A 19,155-nucleotide genomic window follows, 5' to 3' on the forward strand; every position below is an offset into this window, starting at 1 on the left:
ATGCAAACTCAGTAAACTTATCATTAATAAATTCTATATTATTATTATTATTATTATTATTATTATTATTATTATTATTATTAATAATAATAATAATAATAATAATAATAATAATAATAATAATAATGTTGTTGTTATTGCAGTTTTTATTAATTCTTTCGAGGTGTGTGGCTAAGTGTGTATTGTTTTATGTTGTTACCTGTAGAGACCAATGACAGACACTTAAAATCTCTCCTTTTCAACAGGATTGAATCAATACAACTACGGACCTGCGGGGGTCGCTGTTTCCCACAAACCCTCCCTGTATTGGCTCACACACTCACACACACACAGGAGAGTTAACATTAATAGCCCCATAATCACCATGCAATAAGACCTAAAAACGAAATCTTCATCTTGCAATGAAAAATGGCCTCAACGCAAACTGAAGGTCAATGACTGAACATATGGAAAACTTGATATATCCCAAATAGATGAAGATAATTAGAAACTAGGGGACTTTGATTGCCATCCCCTCGCTGCTCTTAGAACAGCTAATCAAGCCCTCATCATGCATAATAACGCGCTGATGGTTTGCAGGACAGCTGCTTCCATGACAAGTGATTCATGCAAATAGACGCTTTTAATGCAGGCTCTACATGTGTGCCAGTTTGCGTCATTCTGAGACTGTCACATCCATACTGATGATATTCAGTACTATAATGCACTATAGCACACACCGTGAACTGGGCCTGCAGTCTGGCAGTGCTCCATGTGAGTAATCGCCTTGCACAGACACCAGAGAGAAAAATAATAAAGCTTTATGGTTTCAGGAAAGGATTCAAGCGTTAGGCAGTCCGTGACATCACAGAATCGTCCACAGAGAGGGAACATTAAGTTCTGAGTGTTGAGTGTTTCCCTTTTATTCCCCACAAATAGAATACAGTCAGACATCCCACCCCCAACCCCCACTCCCAAACCAGTTTTGTCATTAAACAGTACCTAGACAAAGGCAATCCTCAACAACAAACCCTGTTTAGATAGCAGGTGACTGGAGCCATGTAGGGAATTCATTGCGGTAATTAAAAAGTCTGGCTGGACTGAAATGATGAATGTCAGGTATTGACACACTGTCAGGCAGGCTGCGCGTGTGTTTGTGTGCTGATTTTGTTCCAGTGTAGCCGGGGCTGATTAAAGCTAATGACGCAGGGCCTTCTCAGCATCTTGCTTCTGTTCCAGCCTCGCATAATTAGGACTGAGAGAATAATGGTCTAATCACACAACTCTAGCTTCTCAACTACAGCTTTCCTCTGCAGCTTGTACAGCAGTCACCTGGCCCTTGGCTTCATCTGTGGTCCATCAAAACACCCGAGCCTGCATCCGCTGGGAAATCAAAGATAGCTCCTTCCATCAAAGATTTAGACTTGATAACAGGATTCATCCAGTAATATAAAAAAAAATTTCTGATGATGTATGATGGCCTTGACTGCCAGACTGACTAAAGGCCAGTATTTGTTGTTTGTTTCTGTGGATTACTGTTGGAGGGTCACATGACCGATTGCTGACAAAGCTCAGATTTTAGAAGTGATTGAACTCTGACATCATCAGATATGACCCAGAAGTCTTTCAAATTTTGAGATGCATAATCTATAGTGTCTCTTTTTGTTGTAACATTCATGATTAAAATAAAAAAAAGAAAAATCATCCAAGAATATCCTTCAAGATCCTAACATAACAAACTTTATTATTAAAATAATTTTTGCTGTCACTCTTATCCCTAACGTACATAATATTCATATAGTTGTTATGATCTATCCATCCATACAAACACTTCTGAACTGATTTAGAGCCAACACCTGACATTGGGGTGAAAAGGTACAATTAGTACGAGCCAAATAAGCATGTTGGATTAACATGTAGTGTCTGTGTCCTTTAGCACAAACACAGTAAAAGAAGACTTTTGTGTACAATTTGTTCATTTTTTGTACAATTTGTTATTCTAATTTAACATTGCTCACAAACTAAATCTGCCCTCGAGCTAAATATAACATCTTCATGCTCCCAGCGAGCACAGATGAAAGGCCAGTCCTTCACTGCCAGGTCACCTCAACACCATCTTTTGCATCTGTGGCATTTCTGGAGGCAGGGCCCATTTTTAAGGTGTTGCTGCTTTCCCCAACCCATCTCTGACATTCAGCACAGTCTCACACAATCCCTTTCATCTGTAGTTAGAGGGTACCTTTCCAGCAACACAAACTGTATAAGGTGGGACAGCCACTGAAAACAGAGAACAGACCATCTGAGTGCAAATAATAACCTATTATTTTGACATTTCTGGCATTTTTCTGCTCCCATTCCTGCTGCCCACTTTCAGCATTTGTTTTCAGGCAATACTATCTACTTTTGCTCTGTGCTACAGAGTTTCTACATGTATATGCAATGGAAGTGTAATGGAGATAGCATGGCAGGGGCACCAAAATCTATTTCCTGTTTGTCCTATCTGTTTTGTCACATAGCACAAGTTAACTGAATAACGTTCCTCACTGGCTATTGGTATCACCAAAGGTCATCAAAAAATTCTGAAGAGGCATACATATCTCACAATATGTTAGCTTTCCACTGTTAAAGGCATCTGACTGTATGGTGTGATGCTCCACTACAGCCAGAACCTCATACAGGAAACAGCTTGCTTGTATGTCATGTGAAATGGCAGCGTTGCTCAGTAGCTCTGTCTGTGAGCATATGTACTTTGAAAAACAAAAAATGTGCCAACGACTTTTTGTGGAGACAAAACATCAGAGGTTCTTTAGGGGGTGGGGGTAGTTATGGTTTCCTTTAGGTGTTCACTGTGACTGAGCAAACTGTCTTTAGTAAGTGTTTCAGCTGATCTCGTGTTCACAAGCCAAATCTGACTCTGCTAGCTGCTAGCAACTGTAGCTGTCCAATGTAATAGAGTATAAAGGCTAATCTTTCTCTCTGAAATATGATAATAAGAAAAAAAGTAGCATAAAGTGAAAACACTTAAAGTAAATACTTTGCTGAAATATGTTAATGATAGCGTTTCACTTGTCAATGATTAGTACGCTGGTGTTAGCATTTACCTTAAGCAGCCTCAAGAGTTGAAAGCATGATTGAAAGTCTTTTAGACTTGTTGAATTAGGTAATGAGTGAAATGCAAATCTCTGTATAGCCAAGGAGAATACATTATGCAGGATGGTACAACATAGTAAATGTTTCAGTAGTGCCAAGAAAAACTACTAATTTTTCAGGTTTCTCCTGCAAATAAAAACTAATTTGCTAAATGTAAATTGCAATGCAGCTTCACTAAACAATCAATACCAAAGTAGCAGCACTTGATATGATTTCAAAATATGATGTTGCATATTATTGCCTCTAGTAATGCTTATGTGAATGTGCATTCAGATACTTTCCACTTTTTATTAACTATATCAGTATATAATATATATAACTAGTATATATAACTATAGGTTCCACCCATGGAGCATGAGATCATGTTGAATTTTTTTTTTAAACTATTTTACATTTTATCTAAGATTGTATGCAATATCTCCTAGGCAATTTACTCAGACTTACACGGATGAGAAATTCATGTTTACTGCTACCCAGTAAGTCTCAAAGCAAATTAATTTGTGCGCCACCATTTACATTTTTATGATTGGTGTGAGAAAAGACACACACACAACCCTAAATGTTATTGCTGCAATAAAGTGCCTCTTTAACTAATTTCTGATTAATGGATTGTTGTTCCATTTGGTGCCCATTGTGTAAGCTCATGTAATTTCTAATTTTTTAGTGCGTCCCTTTTGTGTTCTGTAAATGATCCAGAGTGAAAAGCAGCCTATACACAAGCCTTTCCTTCAACTAAACAAGCTGTTTCTCAGGAAATGTACTGTCTCCTTTATTTATTTATGAGTGAGCTCTGGGGTGTTCAGGAGGGTAGGCATCACAGGCATCTGTCATCAGCGCTCAGTCTTCAAACTCCACGTGGTGCTCATCGATTTTAGCCTCTCACTGCTGAAGAGCTCTATCAATCAATACAGTAACAAGTCTTCATTTATACTTGAGAAATGCTGTTTCCAGCGCAGCGGGCATGAACTCCTGGTGTTGTCAATGTAGCCATAAATTTTCAATTCTGAATTTAAAATTTTGGCTTTGGGCCTTATCTCTCTAACATGGCTGTACCTCATCTGGTCATGGCACAACGAAACATAAGTGTGTGAAGGCAGCCTTCACACACACATGAACTTCAGTGACATCCCAATGTGTTTAATATGTCGGCGCACCCTTTGCAGCCATAACAGCTTCCAGTCTCCCGGAAAGGCTTTCCACAAGGTTTAAGAGTGTGTCAAATTGAATTTCTGACCATTGTGAGGTCAGACACTGATGTCGGATGAGAACGCCTGGCTCATCTCTGCTGTAATTCATCCCAAAGGTATTCTTTTGGAGTTGAGGTCAGGACTCTGTGCAGGCCAATCAAGTTCTTCCACACCAAACTTGATCATCCATGTCTTTATGTACCTTGATTTGTGCCTGGTGTGCAATCATGTTGGAACAAGAGGGGCCAACCCCAAATTATTCTCACAAAGTTAGTAGCATGAAATTGTCCAGAAACGGGCCACGCACCTCACCATCTGCTGACTCTACTCTGTGATTTGTGGCTAACTTGCTGTCGTTCCTTGTCGCTTCCACTTTGTTATAATACAGTTAACAGTTGACTGTTGAATACCTAGTAGCTAGGAAATCTCACGACTATACTTCTTTCACAAAGTTTGTAGAATTCAATGATTTAGATGTGTGACTGAATACTTTTGGTGTATAATAATAAACCTGAAACCACTTTGTTGTCTACAATTGCTATATTGTATTTTGCCTCTTCTAATACAATCAATCAAGCCTTTTATTTGTCACATGCAAAGTTTACGCCTGCAGTGAAATTTGTGTATCGAAGGAGCTCCTTTTGGTGTGCAGTATTTTACTCTTGAGACTGATATTGTTTAAGCATTTAGGAATAAATTAGGTCATCACCTCTTGTGCATTCAATAATAACCTAATATATACACTACTATACACAGCAGTTAACTTTAACCTATCGGTGAACTGTGATTAATACACATGTTATTTATTTTGATGAAATTCGTAAATGTACTTAATTGTTAGTCTGTTCACACAGCTAAAAATAATTAAGAACATTCTAAAGCACCGCTCTGCCTATATTATAGAAGTTCTAGTACTTTCAAGCATTTCTTTCCTCCCCTTTGTTTTTACTTTTTTTGGACCCTTTGTCTCACTTTTTACCGTTCCACCAGTGTACCTCTTGCTTCAAGCTTATCTGCCAGGTTTAGTTAATACTTTCTTTACAAGTTAAGATTCTGAAACACCTTCTCAGTTTATGCATGTTCATACATTTCAACAAAAATTACTACTAGTGGTTATGCCACACTTTTTATGGCATACTGCCGTACCTTATGACATTTTGCTTTTTTCATTTTACTCAAGTACATAAAGTTTTATTTATATCTCTAATGTTTATTTTGTATTTAAAAGTAAATGTGATAAATGACTTCTTTTTTTGACAGCCATGTGATCATTAGCTGGAGCCCGAACAAACCCTAATAGTTCCACAGTCTTAAACCCGTTTAAGCTTAGTGGGTCTGTTTTTGCTCACTAGAATCGTGTATTTCTTCCTTATCTGCAGCCACTGTGTCATTTTTATTCCTGCAGTGTATCTGAGGATGACAGCTCTCCCCCTTCCCCTCCCCTCTCCGCTTTCTCCGCTCTGCCGGGACGCTTGCCCGGTTTGGTTTGGTCCGCTCCTCCCCTCTCCTATGTCTCACCGATGGTAGTTTCTATTGGGAGAAGGTCAAATGACTCCGCATGTCTGCCTCTGTGTACATTCCTGCCGTGGCGCACGCCTGAAGAAGAAATACTTTCATCGCGAGTGTGTTTGCGAGCATCCGAAAGGCGGCATCGCGCAATGTCCCTCTAAAAGTAAGTACCGATGCGCAGCGACATGTTTGTTCTCTGTCAAACGGATAGCCCGGCTTCTTCTTTCTTTTCTTTTTTCTTTTTCACATGTGGTCGGATAAGTCGTTTCCTTATAAAGCTTTAATGTTTGCAAAGTGTAGTGTTTCTGTGCGGATGCTACAGCTCAGGAACCCAGATGGTTTAAAAATAGTTCCTTGGGGATGCTTGGAGTCTTGTGATGCTTTCAGCGGTGCAGGTGAAATTCAGGTGAAGGGAGGCTCTTATTCCCACTAAACAAATAACCTGAGCTGCTTGTTCTTCATGCGCCTCAGCGGTACTTACATTCAGATCAGTTTTACCTTTGGCGCTCCTGCTGCATTTTCGCTATCCTGGAGTACATTATAGGAGCTTAATGAACGAATACAGCTCTGAGCAGCAGTAATAAGCCACATTTAGTTCTAAATAATGCAGAGGTAAAGGGAAGGTAAACAGTAATCAAAAGAAAATGGGAATTCAGACTATTCATCAGCACGAAAGTGTATTGAACCATGTTTACGTTATTTACTCAACAGTACATGTTATCTGAGGTCTGTGCTAATGTGGGAGCATGGAAAGTTCACTCCTCAGCAACTAGAAAGCTCTTAGGAAGGTAGACTTAATGAAGTGAGTCATCTAAGTGTGGCCACAACTCCCCTCCTCATCTTCCCCTGCAGAGTAGTATGTAGCTAACTAAGCCTATTACACCATTGCATAATGCAATAAGGTATTCCCATAAGGTGCAGAATGAGCTGCCTCTGGGAGTCAAGTGGTGGAAGCCTGTGTATTGTCCTTTTAATCACTTATTATACATGCTGGTAAAACATATAAGGGAAAGGTAGTCACGAACACAGAGCTAACTAAAGGGAGATGGATCACTGTCCACAGACACGGTGGCTTCACTGATGTGAAAGGTAGCTTGGTCAAGGGCAGCGAGATGTTCAAGGTCAAATCAGAGTGAAAACAGGGAGAGGAGTTGTCAAGTAAAGTGTCTGATTTTTGTGATGAATGCTCATCTTGTTTCACTTGCTCAGATGATCCTTCATGCTGCTCAGGCAAACCGTTTTCTAACAATGCTGCCATCAATCCATGTAAAAAAGAATTCTTTAAAAAGAGCTACAAAAAGCATTTTCTAAAGAATTGTCTTTCAAAGGTTGGGAGAAGTTAAAAAAGAATACCAGTGTGTTTCCTGTACGCTAATGCAAAAATCTCTTAATTGCATGTTTTGTTAATATCCAGTAAAATATAAGAAAACACAGTTTGGTAATGTGGCATTTTGCTTAAAAAGTAACTTGGATTATGTAATTTTTCATTACTATGGACATTTATAAATAAAAAATAGTTTAGGCATAAATCAAACCATGTATATACTCGTAAACTACAACTATATTTAGACTGTGTGTTAACTTTCCTGTGTATATAATATGCTCAAAAACAATGATATTTGAAAAGCCATGATGTTTTTTTTTTAATATAGAGTTGTTTTTTTTCCCATGTCATAGACTAAATAATGAATTGTTTAGAAAAAATATTGGTCAGTTGAGCGTTGTGTTGTAGTAACTGAGTGTTTAGCTCTGCTACCAACATTTTAGAAATGTCAAGACTAGGGCTTGCAAAAACCTGGTACTGAGATAGGCCAACAACCAACAGTAAAAACAACTATCGGATTAGGTACTACTTTGCAACATTTTCAGTGCCAGCAGTGCTGTCTTTGCCTCATCCAGCTGACACACAGCTTCACACAGCACTGCTGCAGACAGGCAGACACACCGCCCTCCCTTTAGTGGCAGCATGAACTGTAGTCTGTGTTCACAACCACTGAACAACATTTTATGACGGTTTTCAAGCTCCCCTTTCAACAACATTGCAGTATTAAACAATTAACATACATATTAACCTGTTCAACTATTAGAATCTGCCACGTTCTTTACCATAGAACTGTTACTACAGTAGAAAAAATAGTAGTGACACACACACAGACACATGCGCACACACCTTCAGTCATGACTCTTATGATGAAATCATGCACGGTCCTGCTGGCTTTGATTAATCCTTCACCCTGCAAACATCAGTGAGTTCTTGCCGTTACCAATTAATTACTGCATCGAGATTCTCGTTGATGAAACTGAACTGTATTCACTTAGTGGAAATGATTTCATACATGCTGTTTTAAAAAGAAACAAATTCAATTAGTTGGCTCCTAATAAAAATATATCCTTATCTGTATTTCAAGTGCATCAAACTGTGCTTTTATGCTTTCTGATCTTTTATTTATTTTTTTCTCCGCGCTGATAAGCTGAAGCTCTGAGGGACGAGGCTTGATGTCTATCAAGATAGCCACGAAAAAATTCGGTATCTCTCAACTGTGTGAGGCTCAACAACAACTGCAGCCTCCTCTATCTCCTCTATCTCTGCACGCTCATCAATGCACACAGCTCTCAGGTAGACTGAGAACTTCTGCACTACCCTTAGAATACAGGCAAAAAGTAAATTGCTAACATGAGATCAGACAGTGTTTCTTGAAAGCACTCTTTGGGAAGACTTATGTAAAGTGCTGCTAGTAGACTTTTAAATAAGCCCTTATATGTAGCACAGACTGCTTTTACCCTGAGGGGCATGCTGTGATGTAAAGGTCAAGGTGTAGGCGATAACCCTTTGAGGCTTCGTGCACATATAAGTGGTTCCACTGGGATTCTGTGGTTTCTAAGCACTGTAGTTCAATGTAAAGTTCCTTAATATCCCTGATTTATCATCATATAGACCCTTTTGCTGCCTACGTCATCAAAAGCATGCGTGTGCATTTTGGCAGCGGAGGTAAAGCGTCATCCCATTAATTCAGATAAGGATGACGAGACAACACAGTTGTAAAGCTTGATTTAAAAGTGTTATCATCATAAAAATGTTGGGTTGTTGCGTGTTTGGCTGTCAAAATCACTCCTCTATAAACAGCGGGTTGAAGTTGTACAGAATTACGACGGGATCCCAGCTGTTTCTGAGAAATCTGAGGCGTCTGTGGTAGCAAGCCATTAAACGTGTTGACGAAAGCTGGACTGAGGACACAATCAGAAATGCTCGCATTTGTAGCGCCAATTTACATCAGGTAAGTTATTTATCTACTCTGGTTACACTATAATTCCTGCTTTATATGAATAATAATATCTAAAGTAAGCTGCATTAGCAGGTTTGCTATTTGGCTATTAATCAGTGTAGTGTGACTGTCTGGATCAATATCCTGGTAAGGATATATATTTTTTAGAATCAACCAATTTGTTGTGAGCTTGTGCCTGCATATCCTAACTTTTCACATTTCTGTATTAAAGATGAAGAGGATATCCCAGTCCCAAGGAGAGAATATGATGATCTAAACCTGAGATACACTCAGCTTCAGAATGACTGTGTGAACCTGCAGCAGGAGAAAAACTTCAAGCTGAAAATGCAAAGCTTAGAGAGGAGCTGAAAAACTCTGCGTTTTCTTATGCCACTATTAAATGCAAAATGGGGCAAATGCTTTCTTTCACAGGACTTACCTCCTTTATCTTTGAATATAACAGACAAAATCACAGACAGTGTAGAAATAATTTGCCAAAATATCATTCTGCAGGATCATCTTACTGGCTTTTGCTAATGAAATTAAGAGTGGGCCTTAAATAACACTGATTTAGCCTACAGATTTAAGGTATTAAAACCCACCATATCAAATGTATTGTTGCATTCACTATAATGTTGTCCTGCTGTTTCCTTCATGGTTTCACCCTAAAGAACAGATGGGACATTTAACTTGGTTTTGTTGTACTGCATTATATCCATAATTAATTTTCCTTTTTTTATCCGTTGTGGTCACATGGTGAAATTTAGTACGTGTGATCCGATGGGTGTGCCAGTGGTGTTATCTGGACGCATTCTAGTGTTTCAAATTGATGATGCTGCATTTAAGTTTGTGAAATGTTTCTTCACTTTTCACCTTTATTTCCTGTGGTGAGAGTTCCCTGAGTGAGTGTTAAATAAAGCAGTCAAGGGCTCCAGCAAGCCTGGTTGTTCCTCCGTATCAGTGTCCAGTGATGTTGTTTCTGTGTCACTGTTCCCTAGACTTGTCAGCACTGCAGCATCTAGGTCCACAACCTTTATTTCCCGGATGTCATCATCGGTCAACTCTGATGACTGGGTAATAAGAATACATAATTATTATTATGCCGAGTATTTAAAGAAATATATAAAATATATTTTATGAAGCTTGATCATTTTTGTTCAGAACTCATGAAGCAGAGTATTAAAACATAAACGGTACACAACACTGAGTAGCCAATCTAAGGAATCCAAGTTACGAAATAAATAATGTGAAGCTCAAACAAAGAAAAAAAATACTGAAATGACTGAGTGTCTACAGGTCTTTATGATTTTTTTTTTTTTTTTAAATCATAAAATAAATTGCCGTTGGGGAAAGTCTTTATTCTTCAAGCTCGGGTCCGCTACCAGAGGCCTGGGAACTCGAGGGTCCTGCGCAGTATCTTAGCTGTTCCTAGGACTGCGCTCTTCTGGACAGACATCTCGGATGTTGTTTCTGGAATCTGCTGGAGCCACTCACCTAGCTTGGGGGTCGCTGCACTTAGTGCTCCGATTACCACTGGGACCACTGTTACCTTCACCCTCCACATCTTCCCGAGTTCTTCTCTCAGCTCTTGGCATTTCTTGAGCTTCTCATGTTCCTTCTTCCAGATGTTGCTGTCACTCGGTATAGCTACATCTATCGCTCTATCACTGTCTGTATCTGGAAGTCCCACAGGATCTTAGCTTGGTCATTCTCCACCACCCTAGGGGGCCTCTCCCATTTTGACCTCGGGACTTCCAGGCCTTATTGGCACAGATGTTCCTGTACACTATGCCGACCACTTGGTTATGCCATTCCATGTATGCCCTGCCTGCTAGCATCTTGCACCATGCTGTTATATGCTGGATTGTCTCAGAGGCATCTTTACACAGCCTGCACCTGAGGTCTTTCCTGGTGTGATAGACCCCAGAACTATTGCTCTTGTGCTGAGAGCTTGTTCCTGTGCTGCCACAAGGAAGTCAGTTGCCGGTCATCAAAGTTAACCTGTTTAGATAGTTTGCATGATCTTTTGTGGATAATCCCTTTGTCTAGATTGACAGACTCTTAAATCTCCTTTCCCAAAATGTGTGCACATCCTTACCTGTGTTATTACTGTTTACAAATTGTTAAAGGATCTATGGTGCTTATGAGGATACATGCAGCTGCATACAACCATATAAGCCACTTAACCAAAATGCAGTTTGACAGGCATAATATAGTATCTTTTGCAGCGACAGCAACAAGTATAACAATGAGTGTCTACAGCCATCTGTAAAACATGGTGAAGACTCTGTTATGGTTTGGGTTGCATTTCAGACAGTGGTGTTAGGGATCTTAGCAACAGCTCCACTTTTCAACATGACAGTGATCCCATACTGCTAATGTCCAAAAAGCATGCCTGGATAGAAAAACACACAGTGGAAAACGATGTGTCATGGATTGGTCTCCCAGATTCAGGACCTCAGCATTATTGAAGGAGTACAGGATCACCTTGATAGCATATGGAAGAAAGAAGAGTTTTGAATGTCCTTCAAGAAGCCTGGATAATTATTCCTATTTGAGGTATGCCAAAATACACAAGAAGTGGACTGAAAACCAGTGGCAACATATCTACTACAGTGAGTGTCTACAGCCATCTGTAAACACAGTGGAGGCTTTGTTAAGGAACAAAAATCATTCAAGAAGCCTGTAGAACAATTCATGTAGACTACTTCATGAAGAAATTACAGAAAGCTGTCTAAAACAGTTCAGGCTGTGTTGAAGAAACAGGTGGCCATACCAAGTATTGACTTTCAAGCCCAAAACTCTGTTTTTGCCTTATTTACTGTATTTCTGTGCATATTTCAATAAATAGCTGCACTTATTTCCCATTTCCCCAGCAAAATATAAAGAATTAAGAAGTACCTAAAGACTTCTGCACAGTACTTTGCAGTGTTCTTTACTTTATTAAGCTTTTCCTTATTCTCTATCACACACACACACTTAGTGTTTGCATGGTGGACAGAGCATGCAATCTAACAATGCAAATATGGAGGTGGACGTACAATAACAGCATCATAGATTATAATAGGCCCCTTTTGTAACTCAAACAAGCAGAACGTTAGCTATGAAGCACTAATTATGATGCATGATTATTTACTCAATTTTTTGTGTGTAATCTGTTTTTTGGAAATTATTGGATTGGTTGTCACAGGAATAAAGCAGGTTTATTTAATATGGGCGGGATTAAATGACCAATGATGTTGCATCAATGTGGGTAGAACCAGTTGTGATCAGTGCAAGTGAATGTTATGCAGTTGGGATCCTGTGGCGTAGCCTTACTCATTATTCCAGGGGGCTGCCAGTGCTCCATTCTAAAAAAAAAGAAAAAAGGAATAATTGGTTTGTGTTTATTACCGTGTTGAAATTTCTCTGTAGCCTACTCAAGTGTCCTGCTTATAAATGCAATATTAAAAAGAAGAATAAACAAGCTTTAAACAAAGTAATTCTGCTGGTCCTACAAGACAGAAGAGCCCCTTTAACCCTTCAAAATCAGCCAGTTCATATTTTAGTGCATATAACTTCATCAGTTATCACAGTTGTGTTTTATAGTGCAAACTTCAAACTATATACCAGTTTTTAATCCTTACGATTCAGTTCTTTAGATTTTATTGACAGTTTGATGTGCATAAGTCCTACAAAACGAAAATAGATTGAAGCCAACAAAATAACCAAGCTTATGTTTTCTATGTTACATCTCACTGTAAATAACACAGAAGCTTTTTCTATATTTTATGACATGGCATAATACATACAAAAACAAAAATGTTCTGAATCACGTTAGTTTTATATTAGTGTTATATTTTTGAACATGTCAATAGGTGTTTGATATTCAGGTATTTGTTTTAATGAGATGTTGCAAAGCACCATTTGCTAGCAGTGGTTGGTGCTGTCCCAAAGTGGGGGGTAGGCCCAGGCTTAGGGTTAGCACATATGATGACTTTGACCTCAGAGGGTTAAATAATATTTTACTTGTGCTTCCCTGGTCTATGGTGATCTGCTGTTTGCTTGAAATATTAAAGAATTTATCATTAATACAGTTGACCTTTTCAGTATGGACAGTTTTCCTTTGTCAAAGACCACAGGAGCATGCACTTATTCATGATGAAGCAACAAATCTGACTGCTTTCTTTGAAGATCTGAACAAATACAATTATCCTAACTAAGATCACCCAATCCTGGATCACCAAGTGATTCTTGGATCAGAAGTTTTATGACAGACATATTAGCTAAATGTGGATATATTTAACAAGGAATTACATTTTTGCCTGCTTACTTTTTTTGGCTGCTTTTTTTTTAAATTTATTTTGCAAGCACTCACATTGTCTACTGTGTTTTCAGTTTTTTGGGTGTTCTGTACCAGCAGTCTGCATTAGAAGAATAGGGAAGTGTGGTTTTGGAGAGCATAAACAGAGGGATACAGACAGGGTAAGGAAGGAGATGGTCCTCAGTCCACAACAAGAAAATTAGATAATGACAAGGCAGTGACACAGATGATTTGTTGCCTTGTGTTGTAATGTGATTCCAGGAGTCTAGCTGAAAATTCATTTTAAGCTTTCACAAAATACATTCTTCCATTATGGAGCTTGGTGGGTTTAAATAATTTAAAACATTGTTTTCGAAAACAAACAGGAATCTCCTGAACAGGACGGCGCTTTCATGGCACTTTGATGCTTTATATGCACTTTGCTAGAAATAACTTCTCTTTACATCTAGACGTGGTTTATGTTATCTGTAATGAGTTTACTGTGTATCTAAAAGAAAACTGTGATTAGTCAGCCACACTGCAGGCCATAAAGTGGCCCCCCTCTAGTCCTCCCTCATTTTGGTATAAATACCCCGAAGGCTGATTTGTTTTTCTCACCACTCTCTGTGCGATTCTTATGTCTGGCTCACTGTCTAATGATGATAATCTTAAAAAAAAACAAAAAAAAAACCATAAGAAGAAAAAACATTAAAAAAAAAAAAAAATTAAAAAAAAAAAGACAGGTGAACATTTGGGAGGGCATGAAGAGGAAGCAAAGGGTGTAGCGTACACAAGGGGGGTGTTTGGTTGGGTTCCATAATATAATGGCGTTACGTACATACAGTAAACAGCTCCATGGGACTGGTTGGAGGATTAAAGAGGATTTTCCACGCTAAGCTACAGGAACTCAGCCCTGTGACCCCCTCATGTTTCCTCCTCCCTTTAGAAGAGCAGCAAACCAGCCTCCTCTCTCCTTTCAGGCTGCTTGGCCCGTGTTGCATCCACCCTGTGACCCACATTGGCGATTATATGGATAGGATAAAGAAGAGGGTGGCACCACCCTTTAGGATATTTTATAGTGCGTTTCCATCAAAGTGATTTGACAGCTATGAATCCTTTGCTCTGTCATTTTTTTTACCCAGTTTGACATTTTCTGATAAATCTGCAAATCTTACTTTAATGACAACGCTGATGATAGTAATAGCTGTCCAGGTAAATTAAGGGCACGTTCTGAGCGCCTTTCCCGTACCCGTGAATGGAGTGATAATGTGACAGCCAGATGACATACATCACCAAACGGGCCCCACATAACTTGATGGGAGGAAGACAATGCTGTCAGCAAACTAAAATCTGGTTAAGTTGAGTGAACATTGCCTTTGGTTCCACTTTGGGACACTGCTGGAAAGCTAATTGAATCAAAGCAAAGGGGATGGGGCCACTTTTGACTGACACTCTATGGGCATTTGTCTCCGTCAGCCTAACATCATGCAGGGAGGTGACTCAGCAGGGAGCCGTCCCCGACCCAAATGCATGCATGCCCTTAACTCGAACTGACAGTGTTCTAGGATCCTGTACATACCTTGCCACAAGCAAGACTGCTGGAAAGCTGAGGTTTTCTCTTTTTATTTATACTTTTTATTTTAATTGTCGTCATCATGTGAAGCCCCTCCCCCCTACCCACACACAAAAAGCAGAACTAGATCAACCCAGGAAAGCAGAGGTTCATTTTGTGTAAATGCCAAACTCAGAAGAGATTCTGAGTTGTTTTCTCAGAGGCCTGTGGAGTGCCCAAATTCAAGGATGTTATGAGGAACGTCCCCCTGGCTTGAGGAATGACTTTGCTGCTTGGTTCAAATGACAATATTTGTTACTATTTCTGTAAATCAAACTTTTCAGTGACCATTTAAGTCTTTATGAGAGGTAAAAATGGTTAGGTTGATTCAAGCATATGATTGGGGGGCTACAACCAACCAATGAGGCCAACTATATTACAGTCTTGACCAATTTGTCAGTTCCAATTTGCTGCTAAGATTTTGTCTTTTTTCTGTTTCTTTGCAGCTCCTGTGCAAGTTTTTTCTTTTTAGCATAATATAATACCAAAACAAATAAAATGAAAAAATACTATTTTAGAAATGGTGAAGAGCTCCAACACTGTTTGCAGTACTTGCCACTTAGCCGACTATGATTCAACTGAGCAAACTAGTACGAGGTCAAGCAGTGTTTTCACAGTAAATTGCAAAGTAGTTTGTGAAATTTACTGGAAGTAAATGAACCATAACCCCATCAGCTTCTTGATATCACTCAACAATATACGTTATCTCTCTATATATGTGGGCACGTGTGTATTAGCCCCACATGAGGCCAAAATGATTCTCTCGATTATTGTCGTGATTATTCATTGATTTAAGTGACATAAATGTAATGTAAATATAACACTGCTTTCACATCCTTTCGATCCATTTATTGTACTTCAGCGATGCATGTGAGAGATGTGAGATTCCTGTCTGTTTTCTCTGTGATATTTTGTATACGCTGCAGGTTTTTCCACTTTGGAAAAATTATTTTATATCATGTATTTTGCTCAGTAAGTTGACTATTTCCCTTTTTATCTCACATCTTTTGACATCTTTGGGCGAAAGGAATGCTACTCTAATTGTGATCATTGGGCTGGATGGATATGTGGACGCATTGAGCTGATGTTCAATGATTGATGTAGCAGCCATTATTCTTCTTGGCCTTCATGCTTGAATGATGCTGCAATGTGATGTTTCCAGGTGGTTGTATAAGTTAGTTGTGTTGCTTTGGATATGATTTGTTCTTGGTTAACTTCATCATCAAACCTCAAGTATTTCTAAATAGTGCATGATGATGTGAGGACGGATGAAGGACAGTTATTGAATCAGGCAGTGCAGAGGATTAATACGGAGGAAGTGAGGGCACTGTGAAGAGGGTTGAAAGGAGGTTAGTTCAGATGACATACTTATGGAGGTATGGAGATATATAGGAGGAAGGGCAGTGGAATTTATGATCTGTAGTGAGAGTAGATAGCAGGTGGAAGAGAGCTTGGAGAGGTCAAGGTATGCCCTGGAGAGAAGAGGAGTGAAAGTAAGTAGAAGCAAGACTAAATACATTTTTTGTGAGTGAGAGGAGATGGATGGGAAGGTGACTATGCAAGGAGCAAAGGTAGTGAAGGTAAAATGAGTTAAAAATACCAGGGATCAACTGTCAAAAGTAATGGATGGTGCACAAGAGGTGAATGGAAGATGTTGGAGTGGCCGAAGAAGAGTGCCAAGAGTGAAAGGGAAGGTTTACAAGATGGTAGTGAGACCTGCTGTAATGTATGGTTTGGAGACAGTAGCACTGACAAGAAGACGGGAGGCCAAGCTGGAGGTGTAGATCTGAAGATGTGAAGACTTTCATTGGGAGTGACCAGAATGACCAAGATTAGAAATGAGTACTTGTCTCCCGGCCCTGCTTAATAGCCCGATAAAAGTGAAGAATACACTATATGGCAGAAATCCTGTGGTTCAAAATTCAATTAAGGTTTGGAACCAACTATTGGACACAGTAAAGGCTCCTAAAATGTATTTGGATGCTCCGCTATGTAACAACCATGCCTTCAGGCCTGGGCTGGAGGACAGCACGTTTGTGTCATGGCAGGGAAGAGGGATTTGTTCTCTCAAAGATATTTACATTAATGGATATTTTCCATCTTTTCAACAACTGAGGGTGAAATTTAATCTTCCTAATTCACATTTTTTCAGATTTTTACAGTTAAGACATTTCATCAAAGCATCTGTTCCACGATACGGTCTGATTCCTCGAAGCCCAGTGCTTGACAGCTTCATGTCGGTTGAGCCCTATACTAGAGGTGCTGTGTCCCGCTTTTAGAGGGCCTTACTGGATATGTGCAGTCCTTCCTCTGATACTTTTAGGGAGCAGTGGCAGGAAGAACTGGGGGTGGATGTTCCTGATGATCTTTGGCAAGAGTGCATTAAGAATGTATATTGTAGTTCTGTAAATGCTAGACACTGTTTGATCCAATTTAAGGTTGTGCATAGGTTGCACTTCTCTCCCACTAAACTGGAAAAGATATATAAGAACGTCTCAGCCCTCTGTGTTAAGTGTTCAAGTGGTCGAGGAACTTTATCTCACCTTTTCTTTCAATGCCAAAGGCTGCGGCCTTTTTGGAATCATCTGTTTGATTTTTTTGTCCAAAGCCATTGGCAGGGTGGTCCCATGTACCCCCTTTGCAGCGTTGTTCGGGGTGTGTGAACTGGGATGGGCAAGGGACAAGACGGAGATGCAGGTTGTGTCAATGACCACACTTGTGGCTAGAAAGCTGATACTTTTCTGCTGGAAGTCTGATAAACCCCCTACCTTCGAAATGTGGTTGAGAGCATTTGGAAATGTACTCCATCTGGAAAAAATCAGGTTTACCCTGTCTAACCGAGAGAGTGTGTTTGATAAGATTTGGCAACCGGTCGTTAGCCTGATGGACAACCTTAATTGAAGTTTACTCTGTCTTGACATTTATGTATGATGTATCACCACCTTGTTGACTTGCCGTTCACCTTCTATTGTGTTCTTTTTGAAGGTGATTGTTGTATGCTACTCAATTATAAAATCAATAAAAATATATTAAAAAAAAAGAAATGAGTACCTTCAGAGGGACTGCTCAGGTTGAGTGTTTTGGAGATGAAGTTAGAGTGACATGATTTGGATATGTGCTGGAGGAGGAATGGTAGATATACTGGACAAAAGATGTTGAGGATGGAGCTGAGGAGGGAGGAAAAGAGGAAGACCAAAGACGAGGTTCGCGGATGTAGCGAAGGGGGACATGCAGAAGGAGAGCTGTGCCAGACATTTGAATCTTGCTGTACATCTGTCTTTATCGTGGTGTTACTGGTCCGGGAAACTTCAAGCTATGTGGTGCAGGGAACACTTGTGATTGGTGTATGATCAGGGGGTGATTTAGGGAGAGCTTGATTTGCTTTTGCTTTGAGTTCTATTGGTGGAGCACACACTTTCGGTATTGCTCGAGTCAAGTCAAAATCTTAATCAAGATTAAAATTTGATTACTTGTGCAGCTCAAGTGTGTATATAGAAAAGAAAATATGATCAATATATCAGTATTTGGGGTTTTTACTAGGGCTGAACGATATATCGCATTTGCGATAATATCGCGACATGATCAAGTGCAATTTTCTAACCGCAAAGGCTGCGATTATACTCTGGACATGTCCAAATTCATGGGCTGCATCCTCCTGAGGCCGCATTTGTAGACCAATTACGTCACAGCGACGCGCCGAAGGCTGTCCAAATTACTACCATATCCCAGAATTCATAGCGCGGCCCAGCCAAACTCCAGTTTCCAACAATGGCGGCCGCTACTAAGTTTTAAAATTACTCATACTAATCTTTCTGGGTCACAAAATAAACTTTTAACATATTTTCAGGCGAGAAAGTAGCTGTATAAACATCAAATATCTGCTCGGTTTATCAAGATATCCCATATTTGCAAAAGTGCTTCGACGTTTTCAGAGGCGTCTGCTACCCACCAGCTCGACAGCTAGCCGGGAGCTCGAGGGTTACTGATGCGGCCGAGAACGGCACAACTCCCGGCACATCATTTTCAGATCACCGCGGAGTTTCGCTGCTCGGGTTAAACGTAATATATAAGTCACTTAGACAACCTAAAAATGTTATTGTTGGGCTTTTTTCAGTGTTTTGTTTGTTCGTGAGTAAATCGGTTTGGCTGAGATTAAAGTTATTAGATTAGATA

General features: G+C 39.6%; 1 protein-coding gene across 3 annotated transcripts in view; it reads left to right on the forward strand.

Moving 5' to 3' along the window:
* Positions 1–5,840: 5,840 nt before the first annotated feature.
* Positions 5,841–19,155, forward strand: part of oxr1a (oxidation resistance 1a) — a 182,919-nt gene continuing 169,604 nt past the window's right edge. Inside the window, exon 1 of one of the 3 annotated variants that reach the window (XM_026184156.2) lies at positions 5,841–5,988. The gene's annotated coding sequence lies outside the window, so the exon portion shown is untranslated. The remainder of the gene's footprint in view (positions 5,989–19,155) is intronic. The other 2 variants (XM_026184158.2, XM_080307880.1) reach the window with 2 other exon arrangements.

This window comes from Astatotilapia calliptera, chromosome 11, assembly GCF_964374335.1.
Source record: "Astatotilapia calliptera chromosome 11, fAstCal68.1, whole genome shotgun sequence".
In the NCBI taxonomy this organism is placed as follows: domain Eukaryota; kingdom Metazoa; phylum Chordata; class Actinopteri; order Cichliformes; family Cichlidae; genus Astatotilapia; species Astatotilapia calliptera.